The sequence below is a fragment of the Leucopleurus acutus genome (assembly GCF_964270905.1).
Source record: "Leucopleurus acutus genome assembly, chromosome: 6".
Taxonomy (NCBI): domain Eukaryota; kingdom Metazoa; phylum Chordata; class Mammalia; order Artiodactyla; family Delphinidae; genus Leucopleurus; species Leucopleurus acutus.
The window spans coordinates 7,512,060-7,526,429 of record NC_139149.1 but is presented as its reverse complement, the minus strand read 5'-3'; the positions used below and the strand labels follow the sequence as shown (position 1 = coordinate 7,526,429).

Here is a 14,370-nt window from a genome sequence, read left to right as displayed (position 1 = left end):
TGAATAAGCACCTTAAGTGGTTACTAAAAGTATAATTAAAGCCTTAGGTCGGGGTAAAACTGTGATGGCAAAATCTGTCGTCTTAGTATTTTTCACCAACCTAAGAATGCAGGTTAAGCCATCAACTTCAGGGATAAGGATTTATTTTTTCCTAAAGCACTGTGATGTAAGGCCAGCTTTCTATGAAAATTCTTCCCCATATACACAAAGATAAAAATTTTCCCTAAACTTCAAGAAAAAAGGCCAAATACGAAACTAGACGCCTCAACAAACTGAAACCGATACAGTATTTTGCCGCCTTCTAGGCAAGGAGACCAATTAAAAAGTGCAAAGGTATCTCATGGTTATAAAAGATAGGCGTTAAAAAAAAAAAAAAAGATAGGTGTCAAAAGCAATTAAGATTAGGAACAGAAAAATGCCATCAGGGGAAGAATGAACATGTTTCCTTTTAACTAACAGGCTCTAAAAGTTTTGTTTAAATTAAACAGATCTACCACTGCATCACGTTCACAGGCAAAAAATGCTGCGTGCACTGAATCTCCAGAGTGTTCTTGAAAGTCAACTCAGTGCTCCCAAGAGGTATTCCTTTTAACATAAGCTTTTTGTTCATACTCGTCTTCGAAATTTCCCGAACAGTCAACTGCATGTCATCTGTGTGGAAATTACTTCAAAACATTCTTGACAGGCTTTCTACAAATAATCCGTGCTTTTCTGACTTGATTTAAACAGGTCCAATTATGGAATTCCCTATCGACCCGCCTTCCTTCTTCTTTCTCCGGAAGGACCACCAACCACTAGGGTTTACAACCAAGTAACCAGTTTTTTCCTTTCCGTAAAAAAAAGAGAATGCCTTCTAAGAACCTAAATATCTAGTTGCCAGAAGTCTTAAAATCGGAAACGTGCAGGGAGTTCTTAAGGGACACTTGCAGGGACCATGATCTAAACCAAACAAAATACTAATGTAGCTATTCCAAAGGAGCAGGGGATTTCTGCCTGTCAAGCTGTGGACTTAACCCTGTTAAAATACCGACTTCCAGCCACGATAATAACGAGGTTAAACCTTCCGCCGTTTTACAGGTTTCCCATTAACTAACTTCCCGTGACCCCTTCACCCAACCACTCAAAACCACACTCCATTCCACTCTCGGCCCAACCCCTTCCACTCCCGCCCCAAATTCCAGTTTTAACGCGCTTCCCTCCTCCAAACTTCCAGTTTTCTCCGTGGCCTACCCTACCTACGTCTTCTCGTCGCCACCGGTCCCCAGTCAGGGCCTTGGTCCTACCATGCCTGCCTTTCCCGGTCTGCCTCAAGCCTCCAGCCCCGTCCCCTAAGGCCCGAACCCGCCTCAAAGAGCCCTCGGGAGTTCGATCCTCCCAGCTCTTCCAACCCATCCCCAGGCACCCCCCAGGCCCCCAAAGCACGCAACGGCCGAGCATGAAAATGGCGGAGAGTGCCGCCGCCTGCTGCAGGCGAGCGGTCCCGTGCCGCCGCCGCACTCACCCTGTGGCGCTGAGCAGAGCTCCTAATGACTAGCGAGCGAAATGTTCGTCTTCACAGTCAGGAGTATCTCTCCTGTCTGGCCTCCTCCCTCCCCTCTCAATCCCACTCCTCCAAAAGAGCAGCCGCCATCTTCCCCTATGAGCCACCGAGCGCACGCCCCTGCGTCATCACGCACCGGCGTACGCTACTACGTCACGCGCGCCGGGGCCGCCGGGCTCCCTAGGGCTCAATCTGCGCCTGTGCATAGGTGAGAGGCGGGGCCTGACCGGAGCCCCACGCGGCTTAGCTGAGCGACTCCTTTGTTCCAGCTGAGACGAGGACGGAGCCGCAGCCAGAGGAGGGACCGGGAGAGGGTGGTGCTGCCGTACTTTTTTCACATTGTGAGCTAACCTTGATGCTCTCAGAAGTACCCTGTTTTCGAAAATTGAATGAGAAATTTGTTCGAGGGCGGTGCTGCAGTTGCTAAGTCTGTTTATTCATCCGTGGAATTGGGGGTATATCTTAAGAATTTGAAGGAAAGCGCCGAGCTGAGTCAAGCACACAGAGTTTGCGCGTTCCCGGTGCCTCTGAGTTATCGCCTTTCCTCACTGAGTGGGGACCAAGTTATAAAAACTGAGCCCTAGGGTACGACCACTTTGGTAAACTGTTTCCAGTACTAAAACTAAGCCCTCCCTTGAGACTCAGCAGTTCCCCTCCAAGAGGACTGAGTGCATGCGTCCACCAGAGACTTGCACGGGCATGTTCATAGCAGCTTTTTTTGTGATAACCAAACACTGGTAACCCCAATGTCCATCAGCAGTTGTACTGGTAAATAAATTGTGGTGTGGTCATGCAGTGGGCTGCTATGTAGCGACAGGAAATTCAGGCATGCCTCGGAGGTACTGCGTGTTCAGTTCCATACCACCGTAATAAAGCCAATATTGCAGTAAAGTGAGTCACACGATTTTTTTTTTTCATTTCTCAGTGCATATAAGTTTATGTTTGCACTGTACTTAGTCTATTAAGTGTGAACTAGCACTAAGTCTAAAAGAAATACATACCTTAATTTCAAAATGCTTTATTGCTAAAATATGCTAACCATCATCTGACAATGCAGGCTTGCCACGAACCTTCAATTTGTAGGGAAAAAAATGCAATATCTGTGAAGCGCAATAAAACAAGGTATGCCTGTAATTACTGATAAATGCAACAGACTGGATGAATATCACAGATACTGTTAAATCAGGCACAAAAGAGGACACGGATGATTCCACTTATATGAAGTTCAGAATACAACTTCAAAACAAAAAAGTTGTCTTCTAACTTTAGGAAAGTAATTTGGCAGTATGAATCAAGAATCTTAAAAATATTTATTACTTTTGCCTCTAATTCCTCTTCTAAGAATCTATTCTAAGGATGGTCACAGAAGTGTGAAAAATATATATATACAAAACTTCATTTAAGTATTATTGATGATAGGAAAAAAAAAAAGAGAGCAACTTAAATGTCCAATAGCAGGGAATGGCTAAATGATGGTAGAGTATCTGTACATTACAGAGTATCTATACAACGTTTTTATGATATCAGAAATGCTTATTATCTGATTTTAGTGGAACATGAATATGAAGAACTATAAATATGTGTATGTAATGAGAAATAGCCTAAGGAAATAATATGGTGGGATTAAGGATGACTATTGTGTTCTGTTTTTGTAATCACTGAGGGGGAAAGGGTGTGTTTTTTTAAAGCAGTAACAGGTTACTGACATGGTATATTAAATTATTATTAAATGAATCTCTATTTGTTAACAATTACAGTTTACAAATTCCTGTTGATTAATTAACATCATACGACATTTAGGAATTCTTTCTCTTTCCATTTTTTTGGACTAGACTTAGAAGTTCACTGGGCATTATTAACAAATACCAGAACCCCACACCTCCCCAGGTGCCAAAAGTTTAATCTTCATTCCTTCAATTCCAGGAAGGCAGGGATTATCAGAAACTTGGAAGCAACAAGCAAAGATTTAGGAAAGAAGGATTTTACTCCAGGGTAGTGTTAAAAAACAAAATTCGACTGAGTAAATTTTAAAGATCTTATTGGTTTTATTCAATGATTCATGCATCAGGCAGCATCCAATCTAACAGATGGAAAGGAGCTCCAAGGAGAGTATAGGCGGAAGGGTCCAGGAACAAGGAAGTTCTACTAGCAAAAAGTAGATTGGTCACTTTGCTTTAAGGGCTGGGGTTATCAGTCAGGTTACTTAACTAGAGCTGATTATGCGATTCCTGATTGACTGGTTTAAGATTGCATTTCTGGGAGAGCTGAAACTGTAATTAAGTCTCAGTTTGATGAGGTGGGGCTTAGCATAAGTGACTCCATTTTGGGCCTGTTGTCTTGTTTTTATCAATTCCCCCCAAACACTTCCTTTTTTTCTTTTTTTTGGCCATGTCATGTGGCTTATAAATATATGTATGTAATGAGAAATAACCTCTTAATTCCCTGACCAGAGATCAAACCCATGCCCCCTGCATTGGGAGCACAGAGTCTTAACGCCTGGACCTCCTGGACCTCTCTGTGGTGTTTACAGGTCGCTACATTGGGTTCACGTTCTTTTAAGTCAGTCGTTCTCTTCGTTCCTTTTCTGATGTTCTAGTTTTAGGGAGATCTTTTGCTCTCTGGTTAGTGACTGCAAACATGCATTTGAAGGTTTTGAGAGAATACCAAGCCTCAGGAAGACTACTATGATTATCAAAAGCAGGATAATTCCCAATATCTGGCATGTACTTTGGAGCCATGATCCCCAAGACCCAAATCAATCAGAATCAAATAAGTCAGAGAAAGACCCCATTGAAGGAGTCACTCTCTTAAGACAACTGGCTTGTTCACTGATCTTATGTAGCTGAGTCTCAACTTCTTCAGAAGTGTCAATCCAAGTGCAACAAGTGGTGTTAGCCGTAGCACAAACACCTCCTTGCTCAGTTAAAAGGTAACCAAGGGTTATCCTATTATCAAAAACAACTTCAGCCAGAGATTCTAGGGATTTTCGTTGGGCAGCTATTGCTTTAGCAGCAGATTCTACAGTACAAGAGTTAAGGAGAGTTTCCTGATCACAGCCTCATTTGCGCTTACTCCTAACCAAGGAAGTAGCGACCTGCCAAAGGAAGTGAATTTTGAATCATAAATGCCTTCTGGTAATTCCCATTTGGGTCTGTGGCTCAGGACTGAAAAGGTGATAGCCATGGAGCTCAGTAAAATTTAAGGGTCTGTAAACTACACAGGCAGTTCTCTTAATCCATTCTGATGATCTCTGTCTGGTAATTAATGTTTTTTTCCTTTTTTTTTTTTTTGCAGTACGCGGGCCTCTCACTGTTGTGGCCTCTCCCGCTGCGGAGCACAGGCTCCGGACGTGCAGGCCCAGAGGCCATGGTCCACGGGCCCAGCCGCTCCGCGGCATGTGGGATCCTCCCGGACCGGGGCACGAACCCGAGTCCCCTGCATCGGCAGGTGGACTCCCAACCACTAGCGCCACCAGGGAAGCCCCTGTAATTAATGTTTTAAGGCCATCCATATTTAAAGTGATTATTGAGATAGTTGGATTGATATATACCATATTTGTAACTATTTTCTATCCTTTGCCCCTGTTCTCTCTTTTTTGTCTTCCATTCTTTTAAACTATTTTTTGCCTCTGATTTTAATCAAAATGTGATTCCATTTTTTCTCTTAACATATCAGTACTACTTCTTTTAAAATTTTTTAAACGGTTTCCCTACAATTAACCATCTAAATTTACAACTAACCTAAATTCACTTTCAAATAACACTGTCTTTCTTTCTTTCTTTCTTTTTTGATATTTATTTACTTATTTGGCTGTGCTGGGTCTTAGCTGCGGCAGGCGGGATCTTCGTTGCCATGTGCGGGCTCTTTGGATCTTTAGTTTCAGCATGCAGGAACCCCAGTTATGTCATACAGGATCCAGTTCCCTGACCAGGGATCGAACCCAGGCCCCCTGCATTGGGAGCATGGAGCCTTAGCCAGTGGACCACCAGGGAAGTCCCAACACTGTATTTCTTCATGGTTATGTAGGTATCTTATAATAGAGTTTTCCCAGTTCCTCCCTTCCATCCCTTATAAAATTTCTCTCATACATTTCACTTATCTGTAAACTATTATCACCAAATGTATTTTTGCAATTATTAATTTGAAGACAGTGAATCTTTTAGATAAATTAAGAATAAGAAAAGTAAAAACTAAAAAATATTTTATTTTGGGACTTCCCTGGCCGTCCAGTGGTTAGGACTCCACACTTCCACTGCAGGGGGCACGGATTCAATCCCTGGTCGGGGAACGAAGATCCCACATAGCCGCAAGGCGCTGCCAAAAAAAAAAATTTGTATTTTACCTTAATTTATACCTTCTCTAACACTCTTCCTTTCTTTATGTAGCCCCAAGTTCCTGACCTACATCATTTTCTTTCTCTGAAGAACTTTCTTTAACATTTCTTGCAAGGCAGGTCTACTGGAGACAAATTCAGTTTCTATTTATGTTAGAGTCTGTATTTCATCATCACTTTTGAAAGAGAAATTTGATAGATACAGAATTCTAGGTTGGTGGGACTTCCCTGGTGGCGCAGTGGTTAAGAATCCACCTGCCAATGCAGGGGACATGGGTTCAAGTCCTAGTCTGGGAAGATCCCACGTGCCACGGAGCAACTAAGCCCATGTGCCACAACTACTGAGCCTGCGCTCTAGAGCCCGCAAGCCACAACTACTGAAGCCCGCACGCCTAGAGCCCATGCTCCGCAACAAAGACAAGCCACTGCAGTGAGAAGCCCGCGCACCGCTTGAAAAGTAGTTCCCGCTTGCCGCAACTAGAGAAAGCCCACGGGCAGCAACGAAAACCCAACGCAGCCAAAAATAAATAAATTTATTAAAAAAAGAATTCTAGGTTGGTGGGGTGTTTTTTTTTCTTTCAACACTTTAAATATTTCACTCCACTCTCTGCTTGCTTGCATGGTTTCTGAAGAGAAAATCAATATATTTCCTATACTAGTTTCTCTACACGTAAGATTTTTTCCTTCTGCCTTCTTTCAGGGTTTTCTTTTTGTCTTTGATTTTCTTAAGTTTGAATACGATATACAAAGGTATTGATCACTTGGTGTTTATGCTGCTTGGTGTTCTCTGTGATTCCTGTGGTTTGATGTATGTTAAATAAAAGTTTCCAGCCATTATCAAGTATTTATTTTCTTTCTTTCTTTCCTTCTTTATTGTTTTCTTTCTTTCTTCTTGTATCCCCTTTACACAGATGTTACCCCTTTTATAATTGTCCCACAGTTCCTGGATATTCTTTTCTACTTTATTCAGTCTTTTCTGTCTCGCTCTCTTTTTTTTTAGTTTGAAAAGTTTCTATTGATATATCTTCAAGCTCACTGATTCTTTCCTCAGTCATATCTAGCCTATTCGTGAGTTCATCAAAACATTCTCCATTTCTGTTAGTGTTTTTTATTTCTACCGTTTCGTCTTAGAATTTCCGTCTCCTTGTTTACACTGCCCATCATGTTCTTGCATGTTGTTCAATTTTCCGTTGGAGCTCTTAGCATATGAATTACACTCATTTCATTATTTATTTTTAATTTATTTACTTATTTTTGGCTGTGTTGGGTCTTTGTTGCTGCGCATGGGCTTTCTCTAGTTGCAGCGAGCGAGGGCTACTCTTTGTTGCGGTGCACAGGCTTCTCATTGCGGTGGCTTCTCTTGTTGCAGAGCACAGGCTCTAGGCACGCAGGCTTCAGTAGTCGTGCCTCGCGGGCTCTAGAGCACAGGCTTAGTAGTTGTGGTGCCCGGGCTTAGTTGCCCCGCGGCATGTGGGATCTTCCCAGACCAGGGCTGGAACCCATGTCCCCTGCATTGGCAGGCAGATTCTTAACCACTGCGTCACCAGGGAAGCCCAAATCACACTTACTTTAAATTTCTAGTCTAATATCCCAGAATCTCTATCATATTCCAGTCTGGTTCTGACGCTTGCTCTGTCCCTTCAAATTGTGGGGGGAGAGGGTGGTTGCCTTTTAGTATGCCTTGTAATTTTTGGTTGAAAGCTGGACATGATTAGTGTATTGGGTAAAAAATACACCAAACTGAGGTAAATAGGGCTTTAATGTAAGTTTTTTATGTTCTAGGAGTGAAACCATGTTTACTCTTTGCTGCTAGTCATAGGTGTCAGAAGCAATCATTTTCTCTGGGGTGCTTTGTTTTTTGCAGGTTTTTGTTGTTGTTGTTTATTTTGTCTTCCCTGTTCTTTTTGTGATGATAGTTTGCCCCGTGACCTCATCTCTATGATGGATTTAGGAAGAATTGTTGATTTTCAGTTTGTTCAGCTTCTCTTCTTCTTGTGGTGACAGGCATAATGATCTCTAATCTCCATACATATTGGACCACAAACTGGAAGTCTTTTAACCTTTTATAATTAAAATGAACTAATTTTAGCTTGTTTCCCCTTCATCCCTATTTTTGGAAAAGCAAAGAAATGTAATTCAGGGAGTCGTTTTACTTTTTTAAAGCAGGATGTCACAAACTGCTCAGGGATATGTCACATCCTAGAATTAAAGCTTTCCTTGCTTGAGCTGGTTGAGAAGCTCTAATGCCAGGCCCATTCCCTTTAGGTGAGATTTGTGTGTAGGTAATTTGCCTAGGCCTTTAAAAGCAAAAAAGTAAGAAAAGAAATTGCTACATTAGAAAAGACTAAACGTGTAGGGTGTGGACTCCTGGTGTACACTCAGGGTGATCCAGCCCCTCCAGGTCAGAAAGTGGGGTGACAATTCCAACAGGCAACAATGAGCCTCTGTCTTTATCCCCCCCCCCCCCCGCCCCCGGCCTGTCTTATCCTGGACTTGCACTGAGCTTTAAACTCAAAGTACACTTTTTTTCTCTTCGTTTTTGGCCGCACCGCACGACTTGCGGGACCTTAGTTCCCCGACCAGGGATCAAACCCGGCTCCCCGGCAGTGAAAGCCCAGAGGCCTAACCACTGGACCACCAGGGAATTCCCAAAATGTACTTTTAATATTCAGAAGTTGGCCAGTCTTTCTAGTCATCAAGTTGTGCTACTCTCCACACCTGCTGAGCTGGGCCACAGGAAACTTTAAACAGGTCTGACTTCCCGATCACGACTCATACACGTCAGTGCTTTCCACACGATCTACAGAGTACAGACATGTGAGAATTATGCAAAGCAGCAAGACTAAGGCTTAATTATAAGTTACAGAGAAGACCCAAGGGTTCTGGGAGAAAAAATGGTGAGAGGGGAGGAATCTACTGTAGGCAGTAGGAGGGATCCCGCCTGCTCCATGGCTGGAGGGGACAGGACAGGACAAGGACCTCTTACAGACAACAGCCTCAAACTACCCACCTTAGGGGAAAACTGCAGAATACGGGATGGGAATGCTGTTTCTCTGGGTGCCCAGTTTGTTCCAGGATCACAGAGGTCAGGCCTACATGTGTGTATCACATTGAAATGGGGCCCATACGAGGTCCAGCCTGGGAGGAAGGTAGACACTGACTACTGCTCCAGGAAGCTATTCAGTCAGGCCAGCATTCGCCTCTTAGACCCCAAGGGAGTGCCTGGATCCCGACGTGGAGGAAAATGACTTGGTTGCCCCAGTGGTTTTGTGTCCCACCCTGGACAGATGGTAAGGGAGCCATAACAGCAAGGTTGCTCATCCTTGTGCCTACTGCAGAGACAGGGCTCCTAGGGGTTGAGACGGGGATGGACGTGCCCCTAAAGGTAGCTTTGCTGGCAGTGGTACTGGGCCCTTGGCTGGAAGGATGGCGGCTCTACTGGGGCATGCCCCTGGGAATGTGACTTAAGATAGGGGCAGTAGTGCCTCCAAACACAGGGCTATTCTTAGTGCTGGGTCCTGGGGGTCACCTTGGGGTGCTCTGACCAGGGGGACTCAGGTATTCAGTCCCAGACTTCCCCCATAGCAGTGTGCTATAGTCAGCAACCCTCCACCCCTCGCCTTGTGTCTGCTATAATGCTGAGTGCTCCAAAGGGGCAGCTTAGATCTGGGGTAAAGCCCATAGGTGCTACTGAAACCCTCAACCTGAAGGGAGCCGGGCTTGTGCTGCCAAACTCCCGGCAGGTGCTGGCCCCCAGTGCCTGGGTGGGGCTGAGGGGCAGAGTCTGCCCAGGTAATTGCCCATAGAGCACTTGGGGAAGTCAGCCTTTGGATAGAGAGCTAGGCTTCAAGCACTCTTCTTCCGCCGTCAACCTCCAAAGCTCACACTGTCTGGCCTGCTTCTGGGACACAGCTTGGGAATGTGTGAGTCAAGAATGGGCGTGGGTTCACGGAACCCGCCAGCGCAAAAGTCCTGGAGGGATGGCTTGTGTGCAGAGGACGCGCAAGGACCTGAGGCAGCACAGGTGCAGATTCACCTCGGACCCTCTGGCGCTTCCCAGTCCTGGGGTCTGAGGGTTGGAGGTTTTTGCCTTGAGGGTGATGAGGTTATTGGCAGGGCAGTGGCCCCTTCTCCCCTAGCTGGGAGAGCTGTCGGGGAACTAACTGTACAGGACATAGTCCCCGGTCCCCACCCAGCAGAGGGGGAACTCTGGAAAGCAGGGTTCCTGGTTCAGCAGCTCCTACACAAGGTGGCAGCTTTGGGATCAGCAGCTGTGTGTCCTCCTGCCCTTTCCCTCGGTGCCCATACCACCCATATCCTGTTCCGGGGGCAGCTGAAGTGGCATCCAGGGCAGTTTGGCAGGGACATATATAACATATATATTTCCCAGTGTCTGTGGGAGGGTAGGAGCCTGACTTTGATGGTTACCAAATAGCACACACAGATGTCCTAATCACAGAGAAAAACCATTGCAAACTCAGGAATAACTCAATGTGCTGGACACACCCCATAGATCAACCTCACCTCACACTTAAAACTCTCCACCTCCTGCCTTTGTGTTCAGAGAAGCTGAGCTCAGACTGAGTTCTGGTCTCTCTTATTGCAGTAGTCTTGAATAACATCTTCCTTGCCTGTTTAACATTCTTGGGTGAATTTTTGTTTTGACAGAAGTAAAATGTAAGCCTTACAGCAATATAGATTCTTTTACTCTTTGTTTTTTTTTTTGCAGTACGCGGGCCTCTCCCTGTTGTGGCCTCTCCCGTCGCGGAGCACAGACTCCGGATGCGCAGGCGCAGCGGCCATGGCTCACGGGCCCAGCCGCTCCGCGGCATGTGGGATCTTCCCGGACCGGGGCACGAACCCGTGTGCCCTGCGTTGGCAGGCGGACTCTCAACCACTGCGCCACCAGGGAAGCGCTTACTCTTTATTTTCTATGTTATAGTTGTTGTATTACATCAACACGAATTGAACCCCACCCTCTGAGATTCTCGTATAATTTTTTAATTCAGAAGTCATATGTATATTAAAAGAATTTAAGAAGAGAAAAAAAATAGACTATCTCATTTATCTAGATACTACCGCTTCTGTTGCTCTTCCTTTATCCCTGAAGTTCCAACTTCACAAACTCTTGTGTCATTTCACCTCAGCCTGAAGAAATTGCTTTCACATCATTTTATATCTAGTTAATCATCAGATATGATTAACGCTTCTAGTTTTCTTTCATGTTCATCAGCCTTTGTTTTGCCTTCAGTGGTAAGGATATCTTTGCCGCATATAATGTCCTGGGTTGGTAGTTTTTTCTTTCACTACTTTAAAGATATTATTCCAATCTTTCCTGGCCTCTGTTTTCTGATAAGAAATTACAGGCTTTTGAATTGATATTCTTTTATGGATAATGTGTCATTTTTCTCTGACTGCTTTCAAGATTTTTTTCTTCACCTTTGGTTTTTAGCAGATTGACTCTGTGTTTGAGTGAAGGTTTTCTGAGCTTCCTAGATCTCTGTTTTACATAATTGTGAAGTTTTTGTTTGCCATTTTCCCCTCATATATTTTCTTCTGCACTAACTTCCTTCCTCCAGGAACTCCAGTGGAATGGAAATTATAACTTATTTTCTAAATGAATTAGAGTCGATTTATAGTGTTGCATCAGTTTCAGGTGTACAGCTTAGTGATTCAAGTTTGGGTTAGTTTTTTTTTTGCAGATTATATTCAATTATAGGTTATTACAAGATATTGGGTATTAATTCCCTGTGCTATACAGTAAATCCTTGTTGTTCATCTGTTTTACATATAGTAGTTTGTATCTGTTAATCCCATTACTCCTAATTAGTTCTTCCCCCTGGCTTTCATAACCATAAGTTTGTTTTCTATGTCTGTAAGTCTGTTTCTGTTTTGTATATAGATTCATTAGTATTATTTTTTTAGATTCCATGTATAAGTGATATCATATAGAATCTGTCTTTGTCTGACTTATTTCATTAAGCATAACATTCTCTAGGTCCATCCATGTTGCCGCAAATGGTAATATTCATTCTTTTTTGTAGCTTTATATATATTTATGTATGCCATAAAAATTTATTTATTTTATTTTTATTTTTGGCTGCATTGGGTCTTTGTTGCTGCATGTGGGCTTTCTCTCGTTGTGGAGAGCAGGGTCCACTCTTCATTGCAGTGCGTGGGCCTCTGACTGCGGTGGCTTCTCCCGTTGCAGAGCACGGGCTCCAGGCGCGCAGGCTTCAGTAGTTGCGGGATGCGGGCTCAGTAGTTGTGGCTCACGGGCTCTAGAGCGCAGGCTCAGCAGTTGTGGCGCAGGGGCTTGGTTGCTCCGCGGCATGTGGGATCTTCCCGGACCAGGGATCGAATCCATGTCTCCTGCATTGGCAGGTGGATTCTTAACCACTGTGCCACCAGGGAAGTCCCTGCAGTGTTTTTATAGATTCCTGTCTCCATGAGCACCTCCAGGGTGGGCACCAGACACAAACCAGGTTATTCAAAGCCCTTCCCTGGGATTTCTGAATCTGGGTCCAAACAGAGCCTGATCCCAGCCTCTCTCCGGTGGCAGAAGGTCAAGATAACGAAACCCATGAGCAGTTAGAAGCCTGTTCTTTGCTATATGGAAGAAGGTAGGCGGGAACAAGAGAGCAGAGTTGATATAAAGAAACAAGCAGAGGGAGACTTCCCTGGCGGTGCAGGGGTTAAGAATCCGCCTGCCAACAATGCAAGGGACATGGGTTCGAGCCCTGGTCCGGGAAGATCCCACATGCTGCGGAGCAACTAAGCCCATGCACCACAGCTACTGAGCCTGCACTCTAGAGCCCACGAGCCACAACTACTGAGCCTGTGTGTCCCAACTACTGAAGCCTGCACGCCTAGAGCCCGTGCTCCGCAACAAGAGAGGCCACCGCAATGAGAAGCCTGCGCACCACAACAGAGTAGCCCCCACTTGCCACAACTAGAGAAAGCCTGCGCACAGCAACGAAGACCCAACGCAGCCAAAAATAAATAAATAAATTTATATTAAAAAAAAAAAAAAAAAAGCAGAGGGACTTCCCTGGTGGTCCAGTGGCTAAGACTTCACGCTCCCAATGCAGGGGGCCCAAGTTTGATCCCTAGTCAGAGAACTAGATCCCACATGCTGAAACTGAGTGTTTGCATGCCGCAGCTAAGACCCGGCGCAGCCGAATAAATAAATATTTAAAAAGAAAAGAAAAGAAAAGAAAGAAACAAGCAGAGACCAAGAGGAGACCCATGGCATGTGTTCCTGCTCTTCCTGAGGCTTGGAAGTTCAATTTCATTTCAATGAAGCCATTACCCTATTAAGAAGTCCCCCTTTTTGTACTTTTGTTGGGTTTCTAGCACTTGTAGTAGCTTTGTATGGACAGCCTTAGGGCTTTCAAGACGACTGACTACATTCATCCCCCTGGTCCTTCAAACTGCCACTCTCCAAAATGACTATTTCATACCTTGTCTTCTCTCAAACCTCCCTCTCTGGTAAATCACCTGTTCATTGCAATAGCACTGTCAAGTTTATGAAATGTTCCGTATAAAGCTTGGAGACATGGATACGTGCTGACACGAACACACACTGTGGATAAAGCAGAGTGAGGCCCACTAGTCACAGTGATATCTGTATTAAAAGGAACCCAGAGACACTTGTCTTGGCAGAACCAAGCCTAGGAGCCTACAGGGCTGCCCTCTGTGTCCCCGTACTCTGCCTGCCTTCTTCTTCTTTTTTTTTTTTTTTTTGCGGTACGCGGGCCTCTCCCGTTGCGGAACACAGGCTCTGGACGCGCAGGATCAGCGACCATGGCTCACGGGCCCAGCCGCTCTGCGGCATGTGGGATCCTCCCGGATCGGGGCACGAACCCGTGTCCCCTGCATCGGCAGGCAGACTCTCAACCACTGCGCCACCAGGGAAGCCCTCTTCTTTTTTTTTTAAATAAATTTATTTATTTGTTTATTTATTTGAAGAGTAGAGCATACAATGAAGAGTAGCCCCCGCTTGCTGCAACTAGAGAAAGCCCACGTGCACAGCAACAAAGACCCAACGCAACCAAAAATAAATAAATTAATTAATTAAAACAAAAACTGAACTGAAATAAAACAAAAACTGAACTGAAAATAAATTAATTAATTAAAACAAAAACTGAACTGAAAGCCAGAGTGAAGTTCCAAGTGACACGACAGCAATCTTGGCTGGGGTCAGAAAGGTGGCATGAGGTCTGATTAGCTAGAGGCTTCGGGTTAGCCTCCAGGTGGGCTGGGCCCCCTCCATAAAGCCAGGAACTTGAAAGACTGTCACGTCAGTAAAAGATAGGCTCTGCCCAGAGGCCCAGGAAGACAAGGATGCTTGTCATTATTCATGGCTCCAGGTTAAAAGAGAAAGTCTCATCTGAGGAATCAAAACCTGAAACTTGTGCCACATATGGGTTTGAATTCAGATTTATATTGCACGTTCCATGTTGTAGGAATCTCTAAGCTGAGAGATTATTGGAAG

At 44.6% G+C, this 14,370-nt stretch overlaps 1 protein-coding gene across 6 annotated transcripts in view; it reads right to left on the bottom strand.

Annotated features, from left to right (window-relative positions):
- WDR33 (WD repeat domain 33) overlaps positions 1–1,623 on the bottom strand; it is a 103,444-nt gene extending 101,821 nt beyond the window's left edge. For all 6 annotated transcript variants that reach the window (XM_082841840.1, XM_082841835.1, XM_082841836.1 and 3 more), the window contains exon 1: positions 1,502–1,623. The gene's annotated coding sequence lies outside the window, so the exon portion shown is untranslated. The remainder of the gene's footprint in view (positions 1–1,501) is intronic.
- Positions 1,624–14,370: the final 12,747 nt, after the last annotated feature.